Source organism: Pistacia vera, unplaced genomic scaffold, assembly GCF_008641045.1.
Source record: "Pistacia vera cultivar Batoury unplaced genomic scaffold, PisVer_v2 Contig276, whole genome shotgun sequence".
Lineage (NCBI taxonomy): Eukaryota > Viridiplantae > Streptophyta > Magnoliopsida > Sapindales > Anacardiaceae > Pistacia > Pistacia vera.
The window spans coordinates 834,802-853,201 of NW_022196086.1; the positions used below are offsets into that span (position 1 = coordinate 834,802).

At 33.3% G+C, this 18,400-nt stretch overlaps 1 long non-coding RNA gene across 1 annotated transcript; it reads left to right on the forward strand.

The window, feature by feature from the left end:
• Positions 1–11,682: 11,682 nt before the first annotated feature.
• Positions 11,683–13,196, forward strand: LOC116133867. The gene is made up of 3 exons (XR_004128613.1): positions 11,683–11,822; positions 11,943–12,206; positions 12,862–13,196. It is a non-coding gene; the product is annotated as an uncharacterized LOC116133867 (long non-coding RNA).
• The last annotated feature ends 5,204 nt before the right edge of the window (positions 13,197–18,400 follow it).

The following is an 18,400-nucleotide window of genomic DNA, read 5'->3' on the forward strand; positions in this document are numbered from 1 at the left end:
AAAAAAAAAAAAACAAAATTTTAACACAGAATACAGACCAAAATCGTAAATATACCAAATGCATGTGATATGATGACTAAATTAAAATATGAATCAAAACCTAGATTAACGAACATTTTAGGGATGCTTGCGGCATCGTCGGATGACGTAAAGAAGTGAATCCTCGCTTGCGAGAGCAAATTAGGGGTGGAGTTTTTGAGGCGGTGGGGTGGGGAGAAAAGATAAAAATGGTTTGGGCCATTTTTTTCTATTTATTGGAATTTGATTTTTTCCTTAATTATTAAAATTGGCTTTCTTCTTTTGTTTAAAAAACTTAATTTTTTTTCTTTTATTTAATGACTAATTTTTAATAAATAAAAATGTTTATCTTTAAAAATAATATAATATATCATTCATCATATCCAACATAAATTATGTTATTCACCTTTCATAATTTTTATAAATTTATCGACCCAAACTTTTCAATTAAGCTTTTTTCAAGTTTTGATATCTGTTTAATTAATCAATTACTTATACTTATAATAAAAAATGTCTATCTTTATATATAAATGTATATAATTTTGTCATAACTATAAATTTGTAATTGATTTTTTTGTTATAATTTCAAGCTAATACTATTCATCATTTACATGCATATATATTCTCATTCATCTTATAAATAGAAGTTTAAATCAATCACTCAATTGAGTTCTTGTTGTATAAATTAGAAATGACATTAAATTAAATAGGATATAAACTAACCATATATCAAACACCTACCTTAAGTTAGCTTGAATTGCATAATTTACCTCAATTTTCTAATTTCATATGATCATATATTGTATATACTTTAGTACGTAACACCCAAAAGAATGAAAGTATTCCAAAATGGATGAGACAACCACCTGTATGGTGTAAAAATTATGTATTCATCAATCAAATATGGTTATAGGGTCGTTTTCTGATAATTAATTTAGTCTAATTTTATTGTCAGAGCTATTATTAGAAGTTGGAGTAGTATTACGATTAAGTATTGCTAGGTAATGGAAGAATATAACTCATTACAAAATTAGGATTTATATCATTAGAATCCTTTTAAGATTAGAATTAGATAACTGTTAAGTCTATATAAGAAGCATACCCATAGATTATTCATTGTATTTTTATTGGATTAGGATAGATTCTAATATGCTAAAATGGGTTCTTTTTTTCTTTTCTTTTTCAAATTAAGAGTAAATTGTGTGCAAAGATCATTGTGGAGCTGCTAAACATTAATGAAATAAATTAAAAGAAAAAAAAGAGCAAGAAAAAACCATTTTGAAAAAAAAATAATAATTAAAAAAAAGATCATAGAAAAAAACCATTTTTTTTAAAAGAACAATACTGCGGGATTCGAATCAATGCACTCTTCTCTCAATTCTTTCCTAACCACTCAAGCAATCTACTCATCTATTTCTCTTCCTTACTAATTATATATATGCATTTCGTTCTACATGTCTATCTATAAATACAGACTCACAGCTGAAATGTGAGGGAAACAATTGCATTTTAAGAGTGTTTGTCCCTTCTCCCTGCTTCTTCTCCTTCTTGCGTTTTATTTTTCTCCTTCAGGATTTGGTTTTCCCAATTTAATTTTACAAATAAAGAAGAGACCAAAGACGGCTCACTTCACCCAATTCATTTTCCCTTTTTCGTTGTAACATCGAAGAAAATTAGGAGAATCAAAGGAGAGTTCATAAAGACATTCCCTTTTTTGCCTAATTCAATTTTTCCCTTTTTCCCTTTTTGTAATCATGATTGAATCGATTTATTTTTGTAATTTAATCTTTGATGTAAACTTGTAATATATACATTAATATTTAACATGTGATTCAAATATTAAGTATATAACATTAAAGCCGAAAATGTAAATATTTTTATCATTAAAGCCGAAATGGTACATAATATTTACATTTATAAAGTTATTAATGATTTTGTATTTTTACAATTTTTTGGCCTTTTTGAGTTTTTAAAAATAAAATTAAAGAGACCATATTATATCTTTTTTAGCAAATTTTGTCACAAAATATCACATTTATTTAACTCAAATATTTTGTCACTAATACCTCATTATAACATTTATAAATAATTTTTTTTTTTTTGTAATGATAATAATTCTTTTGTGACAAATTAGTTTGTAATTATAGAATGTATTATTAAATATAGTGACTAAAGTTTTTTATGACAAATATTTTGTCACGACAAACAATTTTCTTGGTGCTTAATTTTGACTCAAACATTTGTCATTAATATCTCTATTTCAGCATATATTATGACAATTTATTTTTATAGCAATAATAAATTCTTTCGTGACAAATAATTTGTAGTTAGTACATGTATAACTAAATATATGACTAAAATGTTTTATGAGTAAATATGTTTGTCACAATAAACATTTACCTAGTGCCAAATTTGGCACCAAAAATTTGTGACGAAATATTATGATAAAATTGTTTTTCTTCAATATATTTCTTATGGTTTTTTTATTGTGATAAAATATTATGACATATTTTTTTTAGTCATTGTATATTCCCTTTGTCATACTTATGTGATTTTTTTTTATTTTGTCATAATACCTATATTACTTGTGACGAAATAGCTTTTGATAAAATTAATTTTGTCACAACATATATATTTCTTGTAGTGACTCCATTGTTTTTTCTTCTTGCTGATAAGCATACAAATGATTATATGGTTTGGCATAAGAGACTAGGTCACCCTCATTCACACACTCAACATGCTATCATGAAAGAGTTACAAAAACTCTATCCTTCTAGATTTAAGATTACCAATAACTTATCTACTGCTTTTTGTGATGCTTATCAACTAGGGAAACTACAACAAACCAACTTTCAATCTTCATAGTCTTACACTGTTGCCCCACTTGAATTAGTTCATAGTGATGTGTGGGGTCCTACCCCTTATACTTCATTTGAAGGTTTCAAATATTATGTTTCCTTCATTGATGACTTTAGTACATTCACTTGGCTTTTCCTTTTTAAAACAAAAGCAGAAGTTAAGTCCATATTTATTAAGTTCCATCATCTAGCTGAAAGACAATTCAATTATAAATTGAAATGTCTACAGTTTGATCAAGGTGGAGAGTTTAAAGCTCTCATTCCTTATCTCATTGACCAAGGCATTTAGATTAGGCACTCTTGTTCATATGTGCATCAGCAAAATGGTAGAAGTGAAAGGAAACATAGGCATATTGTAGAAACAAGACTTACCTTACTTGCTCATGTATCCATGCCTTTGACATATAGGTGACTAGTTTTTGAAATAGCTTATTTTCTAATAAATAAATGCCTACACCAACTCAATTATGTATCTCCATATTAGAAATTGTTCAATGTTCAACCTTCGTCTGCAAACCTCAAAACTTTTGGTTGTTCTTGTTTTCCTTTGCTTAGAGTGTTTAATAAACATATGTTCAGTTTTCATTCATCTAAATGTGTGTTTGTGGGTTATAGTTTAATACATAAAGGATATAAATGCTAGGGATCTGATGGCAAGTTGTTTATTATATCTAGCGTTTGTTTTAATGAAATTGAATTCTTTTTCTCTATAAACCAGATCAGTATATCAAACACAACTCATTTGTCAAACACAAACACAATTCCTTTGTCCACTACCATTGAAGAACCTCTTATTTCTTCTTTTCCTATTGTCACTATGTCCATTCCCACTTCAGCTGGTACTGCCTCTATTCCCTTTACAATAACTAATTCTCAAGACACAGATCCTACTCAACATTTAGCCGGGGGCACTCATTCTGCTCCAACTATCTCTTCTAACAATACTGATCTCAACTTATCCTCATCTGTTATTTCCAAAAAAAACCCTCAGTTGTATTAGCACTAGATTTTACACCTCCTACAATTAGTTTAATAACAAAGTGTTCACCTACCACACTTAGTTAGATCTCCTCATTCATGAGTATATTGTACACCAACCACAATCACTTCTCCTTCTTACACTTCACCAGGTTCTCCTCCAACTTATTTTCTTGAGGTTGATCTAACCTTTTCACAATTTTCTGACACTTCTACTCTGTTGGTTGCAACCAATGCAAACACTCATCCTATGGTTACATGGTTTAAAAAGACAGCTCAATTGCCAAGTTCCAATGATAGGAGTGTTGCCTTACTTACCACAGGCCAATCTTCTATAGAGCTTGAACCTACATCAGTAGCTAAAGCTTTAGCTTGCAATGAGTGAAAAACTGTTATGCAAGCTGAATTTGATGCCTTGGTTATGAGCAATACTTGGACATTAGTTCCCTCATCTCCTGATTTGAATGTGGTAGGAAACAAGTGGGTATTTAGAGTTAAATTCAATGTTGATGGTTCCTTACAAAAATATAAGGCTAGGCTTGTAGCTAAGGGCTTCCAACAAACACTTGGCCTTAACTACTTTGAAACATTCAACCTTGTTATCAAACCATCAACCATTAGACTTATACTTACCTTAGCTATCACCAATGGGTGGGATGTTTAGCAGATAGATGTGAACAATGCCTTCTAAAATGGCGTTTTGGTTGAAAATGTATACATGAAGCAACCTATTGGATTTGAGGATCCTGCTCATCCTACATCTATATGCAAGTTCAATAAAGCTCTATATGGACTCAAACAAACCCCAAGGGCTTGGTTTGATAAACTGAAATAGGCTCTCCAACTTAAAGGGTTTAAAAATTCAGTTTTTGATTCAAGTTTTTTTACTCTTTAATAAACATCAGGTTTGATCTATGTTCTTGTCTACGTTGATGATATTCTTATCACTGGTTTAGATGGTGCCTACATTAGTCAACTTCTAACAGATCTCAATGACGACTGTTCTCTAAAAACACTTGGTTCCTTGAAGTATTTTTTAGGTCTTGATTTTGAAAGTTTTAATTCCTTTACCAAGTGAATTAAACCTAATGGAAAGGGTTGCTAAGTTGATTTTAAGAGTTTTTTTTTTTAACATAAATACAAAACAATAAAAATGAACCCAAGTAAACCCACTAGGTTTTTACATGGTTCGGCAAAATGCCTTCATCCATGGGACCAAGTCCAAAATGAAGTTAATCTACTAGGTATACATTTTAGTTTAATTATAAAGCCAAAGATTAAGCCTCAGTTGCAAGAACACCCCTGTTTTGCAATGCTTCAATCTCTACCCTTTGGTCAAACAACATACTACCATAGCTAGCTCCAAGTACACACAAAACCACCTGATCAACCTTGAGCTTCTCTCATGGAAAAACAACAAAGATGCACTTTGGTTGAAGAAGCTTAACAAGTTTCATACATCAGCTACGTGACAAAACATAGAGAGCAAATACGTATTCTAGGTACTTAAATGAAGGTATTTTAAAGCTTACCTAAGCATAGAATCCTTGCAAAAACAAAAGAAAAATTTAGAGAATTTCAGAGTACTTTTTGATAGAAGTTATGTGTATAAATCACATGGTATCAGAGCACCAATCTTAGGGTTTTGTTTTGGTTCACGACAATGCTGTTCATGAGACACTATTCACGTGATATTGTTCGCAAGACACTGTTCATGGTTGTTACTTTTTTCGATGACTAAGTTTGTCACGTCTCCTGTTTTTGAATCGTGGTTTTTGGTTGGTCATCTGTTTTTATTATTATGCAGTTTTCAGTTATTGTGTTCCTTTTTTTATGTTTATTTGATGACTATTCTGGTTGTGGTGTTGGATTTGAGTCGTGAATTGGTGATTTGGGTTTGCTAGATATTGGTGATTGGAGGTGATCTTGTCTGTGAGCTTAGTAGAGAATTCATTGTTAGTTTGATTAAGCTATGGTAGTGGAAGGTAAACAGGTGGTGACTGAAATTTTAGTCCACTTATCTATAAAGACTACTAATAGGAAGTTACTGGGAAAGCAGAATTATGCTCAATGGAGACGAACTATTAGGAGATATGTTTCTAGCATTGACATGGGGGATCATTTGACTGAGGATCCACCTATGGATTCACTTCCACAAAAAAAGAGTGATAAGCAACCAGAGGGAGTGATAAGAAATCAGAGAGTGTTAGGAGAATTAGGAAGAAATGGCTCATGGAGGACGATAAATTGTTTAATTAGATCTAGAATGCTCTGGATTCCATAGTGGATGATGTTACTAATCATTGTGATACAATTAAAAAGTTATGGGAGGATCTAGAGTTTTTGTATGCTAGTAAATAGGACTTGTCTCATCTTCATGAGCTGTTATTACGGATTTATCGAGCAAATATGCAAGAGAAGACATTACTTGAATACTATACAGAGGTGAAGCAAGCCTTTCAGGAAAAACGGGCTATATTCCATGTGACTACAAATGTTGTGCAAATGAAAAAACAAGAAGAGCAAGTGGTGGTGCAGTGTTTTCTGGTTGGGCTGAGACCAGAATATGAGATAGTTCGGACACAACTCCTTACAAGTGACAAACTTCCTTCTCTAATGGAAGTTTATGTTCATCATCTCTGGGTTAGTAAATGGGAGGATAGAGGAGTATCAAAAGACAAGGAGACTATTCAGAATGTTGCTCTAGATCATGTGGCTCTTGCTAGCATGAAGTCTAATAGTAGTAGAGGCAACAAAGGTGCTAGTCGGGATATCGGGGGTACTCGTGATAATGGTAATGGTCCTCGTACTTGCTTCCATTGTGGTGCTGAAGGTCATGTCAAAAGAAATTGTTGGAAATTACATGGAAAGCCTCCAACTATGTCGAGCAATCAGAAATATGCTCATGTTGCTGCTCAAGATGGTATTTTACCTATTCCTTCATAGGTTACTATGTTTGCAGATGAGTATGCTTGCCTCACTCAACTTGCTAGCCCCCAGTCATCCATTTCGTCAACTTTTGCTACATTAACTCAGCTAGGTAATCCAATAGCTTGTGTATCTACTTCTAGTCATAACTGGGTCATTGATTCTGGTGCTACGCACCATATGATAGGTGATACAGGTATTCTCTCCTCATTTACACATTCTTTTGATTTGTCTTCTATTGCTTTATCTAATGGGTCTACTGTACCGATTATGGGTTGTGGTATTGATAATCCTACCAAATCTATGTCTCTCTCCTCTGTTTTATGTCTTTCTCACTTTCCTTTTAATCTTTTATCTGTTAGTCAAATCACTACTGCGTTTAATTGTGGTCTTTATTTTTTCCCTACTTATTGTATCTTTCAGGATCTCGGGACAAAGCAAATTATTAGTAAGGGCTGTGTTTCAGGTGGCTTGTACGTGCTTGATGACATCTCTACTCCAGTGCTGCCACATGTTGCATGTACCAGTGATTTGTCCTTCTCTCTCTTCCATGGTCGTTTTGGTCATCCTCCTCTTCCAATCCTAAAGAATTTATGTCCTAGTTTACAGTTAATGTCATAGCTTAACTGTGAAGCGTTTCAATTTGGGAAATACCATCGAGTGTCTTTTAGTCCTAGAACAAATAAACGAACTATTGCTCCTTTTAATGTTATACATTCTGACATTTGAGGTCCTTGTCATGTTTTATCTAAATCTGGTTATAAATATTTTGTTACTTTTGTGGATGATTTTTCACGTGTTACATGGCTATATTTTATGAAAAATCGTTTTGAATTATTCTCTATATTTTGTGTCTTTTATGCTAAGATACAAAACCAATTTGCTTAATCTATCAAAATTTTGTGAAGTGATAATGCTAAAAAATATTTTTCTACTTCTCTTTTTTTTTTTTTTTTTTTTTTTTTTTTGTCCACCAGGGATATTATTCACCAATCGTCTTATGTGTATACGCCTTAGCAAAATGGAGTTTCTGAACAAAAAAATCATCATTTGTTAGAGACTGCTTGTACACTTCTCTTTCATATGAAAGTCTGTAAAGAGTTTTAGGCAGATGTTGTTTCTACTGCCTGTTACTTAATTAATCGTATGCCTTCATCTATTCTGTCTGGTCAAATACCTTACTATATTCTTTTTCCTTCTCAACCTTTGTTCCCTATTGCTCCCAAAATATTTGGGTGTACTTGCTTTGTTCAAGACATTTGCCTTCATCTTTCCAAATTAGACCCTAGATCCCTCAAGTGTATATTCTTGGGTTACACATGATATCAAAAGGGCTATCGTTGTTTTTTCCTACTTTAGGTAAGTATATTGTCTCAGCTGATGTTTCATTCTTCGAAACTACCCCTTATGTTGATGATTCCATTCTATCTTCTTCTCTGGTCACTGATGATTTTCTTATCTATACCACTACTCACTATAGTTCTCCACCCCTGTTTCGTCCTCTTGTCACTCAAATATACTCTCGCCGCCCTCCACCGCAGCAAGTGGCATCGGCACTAGCACCAATATCGACATCTGAGACACATGAGACATTGCCCTTACTGCCTGCCTCGCCCCCGAATCCAACTCTTCCTTTTTCTGACCTAAATCTTCCCATTACTCTACGTAAAGGTAAGCACTCTTATACTTATCTTATTTTCTCTTTTGTTTCTTATAAATCATTGTCTCTATCTTCCAAGTCGTTTGTTGCCTCTTTAGATTTCATGTCTGTTCCTCGTTTAGTGTCTGAAGCAGTTGCTCATAATGGATGGCAAAGGGCCATGAAAGAAGAGATGTTGGCTCTTGAGCATAATAGTACATGGGATCTCGTTGATTTACCTGGTGACAAAAAGGCCATTGGGTGTAAGTGGGTTTTCATGGTGAAGGTTAATCCTGATGGGTCTGTAGCCCAGTTGAAAGATCAGTTGGTTGCTAAGGGTTATGCTCAAACATATAGTATTGATTATTCGGAGACATTTTCTCCTATTGCTAAGATGAACTCAGTTCGGTTATTTATTTCTCTTGTAGCTTCCTATGGTTGGCCCCTTCACCAACTTGATGTCTAGAATGCCTTTCTTCATGGTGATCTTCCTGAGGAGGTTTACATGGAGCAACCACTAGGGTTTGTTGCTCAAGAGGAGTCTGGACAGGTATGCAAACTGAGGAAATCTTTATATGGTTTGAAACAATCTCCGCGTGCTTGGTTTGGGAGATTTAGTGATGTAGTGATTGAATTTGGTTTGCACAGAAGTGCTTATGATTATTTTGTCTTCTATAGGCAATCTAGTTCTAGTATTCTCCTCCTTGTTGTTTATGTTGATGACATTGTAATCACTAGTAGTAATAGTGTTGGTACTCATAGTTTGAAAATCTTTTTGGCTTCCAAATTTCACATGAAAGACTTAGGCCTTTTAAAGTATTTTTTAGAAGTTGAGGTTTCTCGAAGTATGAGAGGGATTGTCTTGTCTCAACGCAAGTATGTGTTAGATTTATTGACTGAAACAGGTCTAATTAGAACCAAGCCTTATGATACTCCTATGGTTCCTAATGTAAAATTGAATGCTGAGGACGGAGAGGTGTTTGATGATCCAGAGCGATATAGATGAATAGTTAGCAAGTTGAATTATCTTACAGTAACTTGTCCAGATATTGCTTTCTCAATGAGTGTGGTAAGTCAGTTTATGTCATCTCCTAGGAAACTTCATTGGGATGCATTTCTTCATATTCTGAAATATCTCAAGGGGGCTCCTGGACGTGGGATCCTTTATAGTAATCATGGCCATAGTAAAGAAGAAGGATTTTCAGATGCAGATTGGGCAGGATCATCTGGAGACAAGCATTCTGTGACTGGATTTTGTGTTTTTGTTGGAAGGAATCTTATTTCTTGGAAAAGTAAGAAACAAATTGTTGTAGCTAGATCAAGTGCAAAATCTGAGTACCGAGCTATGGCATAAGTAACTTGTGAGCTTATATGGACAAGATATCTCCTTATAGAAGTTGGAATTGGTGATCCAAGGATTATGGACTTGTGGTGTGATAACCAAGCAGCCATACATATAGCAACAATCCAGTTTTTCATGAGCGAACAAAGCATATAGAAGTTGATTGTCATTTTGTGCGAGAGAAACTTGAACAGAAATTAATTTCCACTAAGCATGTTAGAACAAGGGAACAACTAGTTGATTTCTTTACTAAATCTCTAGTTGGAAAAAGGGTAACCTATATTTGTAACAAGCTAGGCATGATAGATATATATATGCTCTAGCTTGAGAGGGAGTGATAGAAGTTATGTGTATAGAGTTAGGGGTATATGTGTAAATATAAAGTAGTGAAAATTTATATAGGGTGTACTATTATTTTATTTGATTATTTGAATAAACTACAATAGAATATTTTATCACACTTTTCAAGGAAAATATCAGGCTTAAAGAACAATTGCATTGGAGAAGAGTTTATATAAGCAAAAACCAGCCAATGCAAAGGACAGGTGGCTAACAAGAACTTTATGGATTTCAACTTTATAAAAAGTTTATTCCATTATCTTGATGCCACCAATCAAAGAGAATAAACTTTCCAGCACATTGAATATCAATTTGACAAGTGTTATGGACCACATAAATATCCCATAAGAGAATAATAACAGCTCATCGGAATTTAGAAATACAATATGTGTAAACCAAAATACATTGCAGATGCATTGTGATCACTTTGACTTAGAGGTGCTCACCCGATAGCAGATAAACAACTTGATAAAAGGTGGCCACTTTAACACAAGGTGGTCACATTAAAAATTTAAACAAAACGATTGTGGTAAAGACAAAGTGAGGTGTTCATACTATGACTCAGAGTTACCACACTAGATTCATAAGTTGATAAATAACTTACAGAAGCTTCCAGAACAACAACTGGGATTCATTTGAAACAGACATAATATGCTTTTGATCTTCTTGCTAAAACCAACATGACAGAGGCACATGCTTATTCTACAGCAATGGTTGTAGGGACCAAACTATTCTCTATTGATAGTGAGTCTTTCCAGAATTTAAACAAAACAATTGTGCTAAAGACAAAGTGAGGTGTTCATACCACGACTTAGAGTTACCACACTAGATTCATAAGTTGACAAATAACTTACAGAAGCTACCAGAACATAAGCTGGGATTCATTTGAAATAGATCAAATATGCTTCTGATCTTCTTGCTAAAACCAACATGACAGAGGCACATGCTTAATTCTACACCAATGGCTATAGGGACCAAACTATTCTCTATTGACAATGAGTCTTTCTAGAATCCTACATTATACAGGAGCATTGTATGAGCTCTCTAGTACTTCACTTTTACAAGACCAGATATTTGCTTCACTGTGAACAAACTCATCCAGTTTTTGGAAGCTCTAACAGACCTGCAGTGGCAAGCATGTAAAAGGGTTCTTAGGTATATTAAAGGTACCTTAAATCATGGGTTGTTATTCCAACCAGTAAGCTCTATGCAAGTTGAATGTTATGCTGATGCAAATNTTTGAAAAACTAAAAATTGCATTTAAATTCTATATCAAACATGCCCTAAGAATTCCAGAATTTCTCTTTATTTGACTGATGCTTTCACTTTAAGAGAAATTGAGTTTTAATTCTCATGAAAAACAAAATTTGAGGTATTATCCTATCTTTGATTAGTAATGGTGTGGTGTTCACATAATAACTTGACAAAGTCGTCATTGTATTTGCAATATCAGTGTCTATATTGCTTCCAAGTGATTAGTTTTTGTAATGCATGCAATATTTATGATGAATTCTACTGGATGAGAACCCTCTTTCTTCTTCCCTTTCCTTTTGGTACATTGTGATTATTTCTTCTTTGTAGATAATCAATGAGAGAAAATAATTTCTGATATTTAATTATATGGAATACTTTTCTGCAGGCAAGTAGTTGTAATCTTCCATTCACAAATTTCAGAATCATTTTTGCGCTTAGAGATCAACACTCCACAAGCAAAGGGAAGGTAATATGCCCACTGTTTTCTATCAGAAATATTCTGTTCCTGAATTGGGAATTAGTTTTAGATATTTGTGTTGGTAGCAATTTTTTATTTTATGTTTTTTTTTTTTTATTCATGTACCAGGCTGCATCGCGATATCAAACATATTCTAGGATGCATTCGATCATTGCCTTCTGATATTTCAAGTGATTCTGGTGTCCCTAATTGGGGACAACTTGATGAATTCTTGGCGCAAAGATTTGGAGCTGAAGCTAGCTGACAAATTTTGTTGTAGAGTAGAAAATTGATTGCTTCTTTGATGAAGGCTAACCAGATTTTGGAGGGAACAAAAGGGGATGTCAGAACCAATTCTCTGCCTATGCACTTTCCATGTAGAGTTAATTTGAGGTACATTTATTCTTTGATTGTTCAAAAGTATGTATCTGTTGCTTGCATTTCTTTTTATACCTTCACAAATTCACAACAGAAGTATACACAAAACGAGAATCTTTCTCAATAAGCGGAACTTATTATGATGCTTTCATATTCTGAAACTCAGTGGTCTGCTTTCCAATTCAATAGTATCACACTTTTGTGAAATCATTTTTCTAAAGCACTGTTACTAAACCATGCCCTTGTGTATCGACGTACACATCTATGATCTTTGGTTATTTCAAGTCTTAACAATCGCTTGGGTTTGAGAACTATCGAACATTAGAATTTGGTGACTAATTCATTGATATTGTCACGATTGACGGCATGTTCATTCCTTTTTTATTTCCCTCTAATTTTCATCCACATATTCTGAAAATAATCTTCAACACAGTACTTGTTGTACACCGATCCCAAACTATTTGACTATCATCTGTGTGAAACGATATTGTGATTCTCGTCATCTTTTTGCTTTCATAGCTAATTACTGAAGCATCTTTCTACCCGAAACTAAATTACGAAGCAAGATTTGAGTATGGATTACTAATGGTTGAATTTTTTTTTTTTTTTTTTTTTTTTTTTTTTTTTTTTTTTTTTTTTTTTTTTTTTTTTTTTTTTTTTTTTTTGGCAGGTGTTCTGATTACCCCCAGGCTGAAGGGTATATCACATTCATATGTTTCGCAAAAGAATTGTATTTAACCACAAGTTTTGTAGAGGCACACTATATATACAAAGTGTGTGACAAATAGAACCATTTCTGTTTTGTTCCCTTATTTGTGTAGTTCTTTTTTGGGTTGAAGATGGAACCATTTTATTTTCCCCGATCAAAAGAACAAAAACAAAGGCATAGTTTGATGGTTAAATTTGATCATTTTGGGGGGAATTGTTAATTGTTAATTGTATCACTATTTGTTATTACTATTACATCAGCCAAGGTTACTCAAATTACAGAGCTAGTAATTTTCCTCTGCTATTCTTGTGCTTTATTCTTTCTTTATTTTTTTCATTCCAGTAATTCAGTTAGGGTTAATAACAATAATCTCACTAGGTATAATTAAATAACAATAAACCCCTTGTGGTTAGTTGTAATTAAATAATTATTCTATATTAAGTGTTTGGTGTTAAAATAAATGGTAAGAGGGGTAATTAGATAAATATGTTTTATTTTATCATATTATAAATTCATAAATTCCAACTGCTCACTAATGATAAATGATTTTATGTCATTTTTTAAATTTCAAGAGTTTTTTTTTTTTTTTTTTTTAATTTGATTAAACATTAGGAGGGTCGAGATTAAAACCATTGTTTTAAAACCTGAATCGGAGGGCAACTCGCTTCACTGTCCGGGTCACGGGTCAATTGGTCCAATCGGTTAGACCGGTGACGTTAGCATTGCAAAAAAAAAATATGTTTTTTTGAAAAATTTCAGATTTTCAATAAGAATACCAGCTTAATTACTACCCAATTCAAACTCAATAACAATCCCAATATGATTGAATTGCAATCCAAAGTCTCCAAAGTCCAAACATGATGTGTTCTTTTATTACAAATTAAATGATAAAATACATAATAATTAATAATAAAACATTTGGTGCAAGTGTTTTTTACATACAAATTCAGTGAGCAAATTATGCATCAAAGCAATAGATTCATCAAATAAAGATAGTGGAAATATCTTTACAAAAGAGAGAGGCGTTGTCTTCATCGATTTTGAATAAGAGAAGTGTTGTCTTCGTTGATTCCAGCAAAGGAGGGAGGCGTCGTCATCCGTCGTCGTCAAGCAAGGGAGAAGGGAGGTGCGTCGTTGTCGAAATCCAACGAGGGAGGTGTTGCTGTCGTCGAGCAAGGAAGAAGGGAGGAGAAGAGAGGTGCTTCGTTGTCGAAATCCAGCGAGGGAGGTGTTGCCGTCGTCGAGCCAGGGAGAAGGGAGGAGAAGGGAGGTGCGTCGTCGCCAAAATCTAGTGAGGGAGGTGCTGCCATCGTCAAGCAAGAGAGGAGAAGGGAGGTGCGTTGCCGCCGAAATCCAGGGAGGGAGGTGCTGCTATCGTCGAGCAAGGGAGAATGGAGGTGCGTCGTCACCGAAATCAAGTGAGGGAGGTGCTACCGTCGTCAAGCAAGGGAGAAGGGAGGTGCGTCGTCGTCGAAATCCAGCGAGGGAGGTGCTGCCGTCGTCGAGCAAGGGAGAAGGGAGGTGCATTGTTGTCGAAATCCACCGAGGGAGGTGCTGCCATCATTGAGCAAGGGTCCAAGGGAGAGTAGAGTTGAGAGATTGAATTGAGACCGAGTGCAATTACTTTGAGCAGGGAGTTGCGATTTTAGAGAGTTGAGAGATTGAAGAGAGTGGAGTGGAGTGGAGTCTCGTGAAAAAAACTTAGATTTAGGGTTTTTTTTTTTTTCATTTTAAACATTGACCTAGTTTACCAAGCGGTCCGGTTCGACCAGGCGGGTCGCAATGTTCATCCGGTTTAATAGTGGGTTTAAACAGTTTTTTAACTAATAGCAGGTTTTTTAAAACAGTGATTAAAACTCCTTTTAATTACGGTGCAACTCTTGGCTTTGTTATGATATTATTAGGGTTTGGATATATATAATCAACTCAATAATTGTATTTTTCGAAAATGTATAGAATTTATTTAAAGAACAAATTTAGTCATAAAATTGAATGATTTACTTATAATGAAACAACAAATTATATATTTTTAATATATAACACTAGACTATGAGTCTAATATTTAAGTGTCTTGTTTAATAGTCCAACTAAAACATATTAGACCATATTATATATTGTTTGAGTTGGTAGTCGAGTGTATTTCAATTATTTTTGTTCTTGTTATATTATTAATGACAATTAAGTTAAGTAATGTGATTTTATGGTTAAATCTATCATTTAAACAAAACATTAACATTTTGGGAATTAAGATTATTAAATATGAAAATATTTCATATTATTGAGAGTTAAAAGGATATCGACCCCTAAGGACAAAAATAGTTTTAGTTAACTGTTAGTGAGTCAATAGAATTTCTATATTCTAAATAAATCAATATTTACTAAATTGTTTTTTTTATCATATATTGAGGTAAGATAGTTAGATCTTTTATATTATTTATGCGTCTTAAGGTTGTTATATTTGATAAATAACAATGAAGATTATAAAGAACAAAAATATTAATCTTGGCTAAACATGGATTATTTACTTATTTTTTGGTAATCAGTTGACTTACTTTTATCATAAGGTATGTAGTAAATACTAATTTTTTTTTGAAAAGAAGAAGAAATTTTTAAAGTTTTTTTTTTTTCCAAATATTTTCTATTTTTTCATTTTTATTAAATTTCCTTTTAATTTTTAATTTTTTTGGGTTTCTTAAAAAATAGGTTTTTTGGGTACTTTTTAGTTTTGTAAAAAAATTTAATTTAAGAAAAAAAAAAATCAAGAGTATCTAAGTCTTTTTATCATTTTCTGTTAAAATTAATACTAAATTATTGTTAAATGTCTTTCAATTAAACCATTTGTAATTTATATCCTCTCATTGCAAAAGTCTGAAAAGTTCTGTTAATAGAAAAGTACTTTTCACCTCAACATATAGAATTAAAAGTAAATTGTATTTATTAATTTTTTATTTTAGTGGAATTGGGGATAAATAAGGTATTGGAGTTGATAGGGACTTGGTTTTATTGATAAGGGGTTGAAAACAATTTTAAATATCCAAGACGCTTTTTGTAATATAGATATACATGGGGGTGGGGGTGGGGGTGGGTTTAAGTAATTTTATTTTAAGAAAAATACAATCCAAATTCTGTTAGCATTAGCAAATGGTGGATTGATTATCCTTTATCTTGTTGTATAATAATAAAACACAGTAAGAGATTAAGTAAACAAAAGGACTGAAAAGAGAGAATTGGGAGATATGAGACTATTCTAATATTTGCTGTCTTAACTCATACTAACATAACTTCAAAAAAATTTCCATTCAAATGAAAGAAAACATGGTGGAGACTCACCAAAAAGACACATGTCACAATATATCTCATATATATTAGTCTTTTTATTGAATTAATATACCAAAGTCTTTTATCGGAATGTAAAAAAGAAAAAAAAAAAAGAAAAAAAAAATGGCCAAATGCCTTATTTCTCAAAAATTGTAGTCTATTATTGAATTGATATACCAAAAAAAAAAAAAAAAAAAAAAAAAAGAAACGTGGCCTAATCTGGCCATTAGGCCAGGTTCTTGAATGTAAGGCTCTGAATGTACTTGGATTGGACCGGTTATACTATGTATAAAATTTCATATAATCCTTTGGCAAATTACAAATATCCCTTAAAAACTTATAGGTAACCCTTAGGAGACTATAATTTTTTCAAGATATTGAGGTCTTAGAAAATTAGGGGCGTAAATACCTAAGTTGGGCTTGCCTAGGTTAAGTCTAGGATACATTTAAAAAAATAAGTCCGTACTCGGTTAAGCTTAAAATGCATTAAAAAATATGTGAGCTCAGATCAAGAAAAAGCTGGTTTTTAATACTAGGGTTAGAGCTCGAGTTTGGATGAAATAAGAAGGTTCATTTTAGGGTTTTCTATAATTACTTTATAGAAGGTGTCTTAATGTAGTTTTTCAAGGGTTACCCATAATTTTTTAAAGGGTATATGTAATTTTATAAAATTTCATATAATATAATCGAGGTCCGACTCAAGCACTTTTCGAGCCTTATTTTTAAGGCCCAGGCCCTTTTTTTTTTTTTTTTTTTTTAAATTCATTCCTATAAACAATTTGGCTTATTCATTCAATAGAAAAACTAACATATATGAGATAAAGGATTGTCAATACACTACGTTTTAATATTATCCTTCTTATTTCATCCAAACTCGAGCTTTAACCAGGGTTTTAAAAACCAACTTTTTCTTGATCTGGTCTTGCTTTTTTTAAACGCATCCGAAACTTAATCGAGTTTATGGGCAAAAAATCATCTTGGCTCTGATGAGGCCAATAACGAAATAAACATGTCACAGCCTAAGACCTTAATTGAACTTTGATTAGGCCTACGCTTAAAGTCACCTTGTGAACTGCCTAATCTATGAGTTGGACTTTTCTACAAGTTAAGCTAAACTAGGTTTCGGCTTGTTAGCCTACAACAGTCCATAAATTACGAAATCAGAATCCTATTTTATTTCCTCTTCTGATAAGATCCTGAATCTTACTCAAACTAGTAAATCTAATATGATAAGGACAAAAAATCATTTTTCTTTCTTGATAGGGATTACCTCCCAAAGTAGGGCTTAGTATCCTACTAAGATTCCAACCCTTTGGGTTCACTATATAAACAGAGGCCTGCTCTCTCACAATTCATTCACTCTCCACTACTCAAAACCACCTACTTGCTCCTAAGTTCTTGCTCTTGAGAACCTGATGCCTTTGTCGTAGTCTTGGTCTCCGACAAAACTCCTGGTAATCCTTCTTTTCATTAATTCTTATTAAATAGCCTCTTTTAGCCTTGCTGACTTGAGCGTCGAAGTGCCCACAGTAAACGTCAACCCGGTGTTTCCCTTAAGCTTCACGCTTGTCTCTTCGTGTGTGCAGGTCCAGTAGATTGTTAGTGGCCTCACCGTGGGGCCTTGGCAATCATCTACTAACAACGACTTGCAACATGGCAGGAGGCACGAAACTCCCTTTGACTGACACCGTTAATCAGAAAGTTCCATCGGGATAAGAAATTTTTTTTTCTTTACTTTCCTTCATTTGTTTTATCTGTTCACATGTCATATTATATCTATTTAGCAATTAGCATGTGATATGATTCCTTGAAGCATCAAAACACATCTCCCATGTGAAAAAGATATGTCATATACACCAAATCATTTTTGTTATATTTTTCACTTCGCCTATAGCTGTAAGCTCACTCTTTGCATTTGCTCTCAATCAAGAAACACTCGCCTATTATTTTTCTGACTTATACCGCAAGTCCGCAACTGATTACTATTTACTTCATACCTCTCTCTACTCCACCTCCCTTAAGCTCCCCCTTTCTACGTTTTCTTGTTTTCTGCTCCTTCTCCACTTCAAAGACCACTCTTGCACATCTTTTTTGGTACCAAGCCAATTCTTTTGGTATCGGACTCAGCCACTGATCATTGCAATTTCTGCTCAAATTGTTGTTACCCCTCTCGATCTTGTGA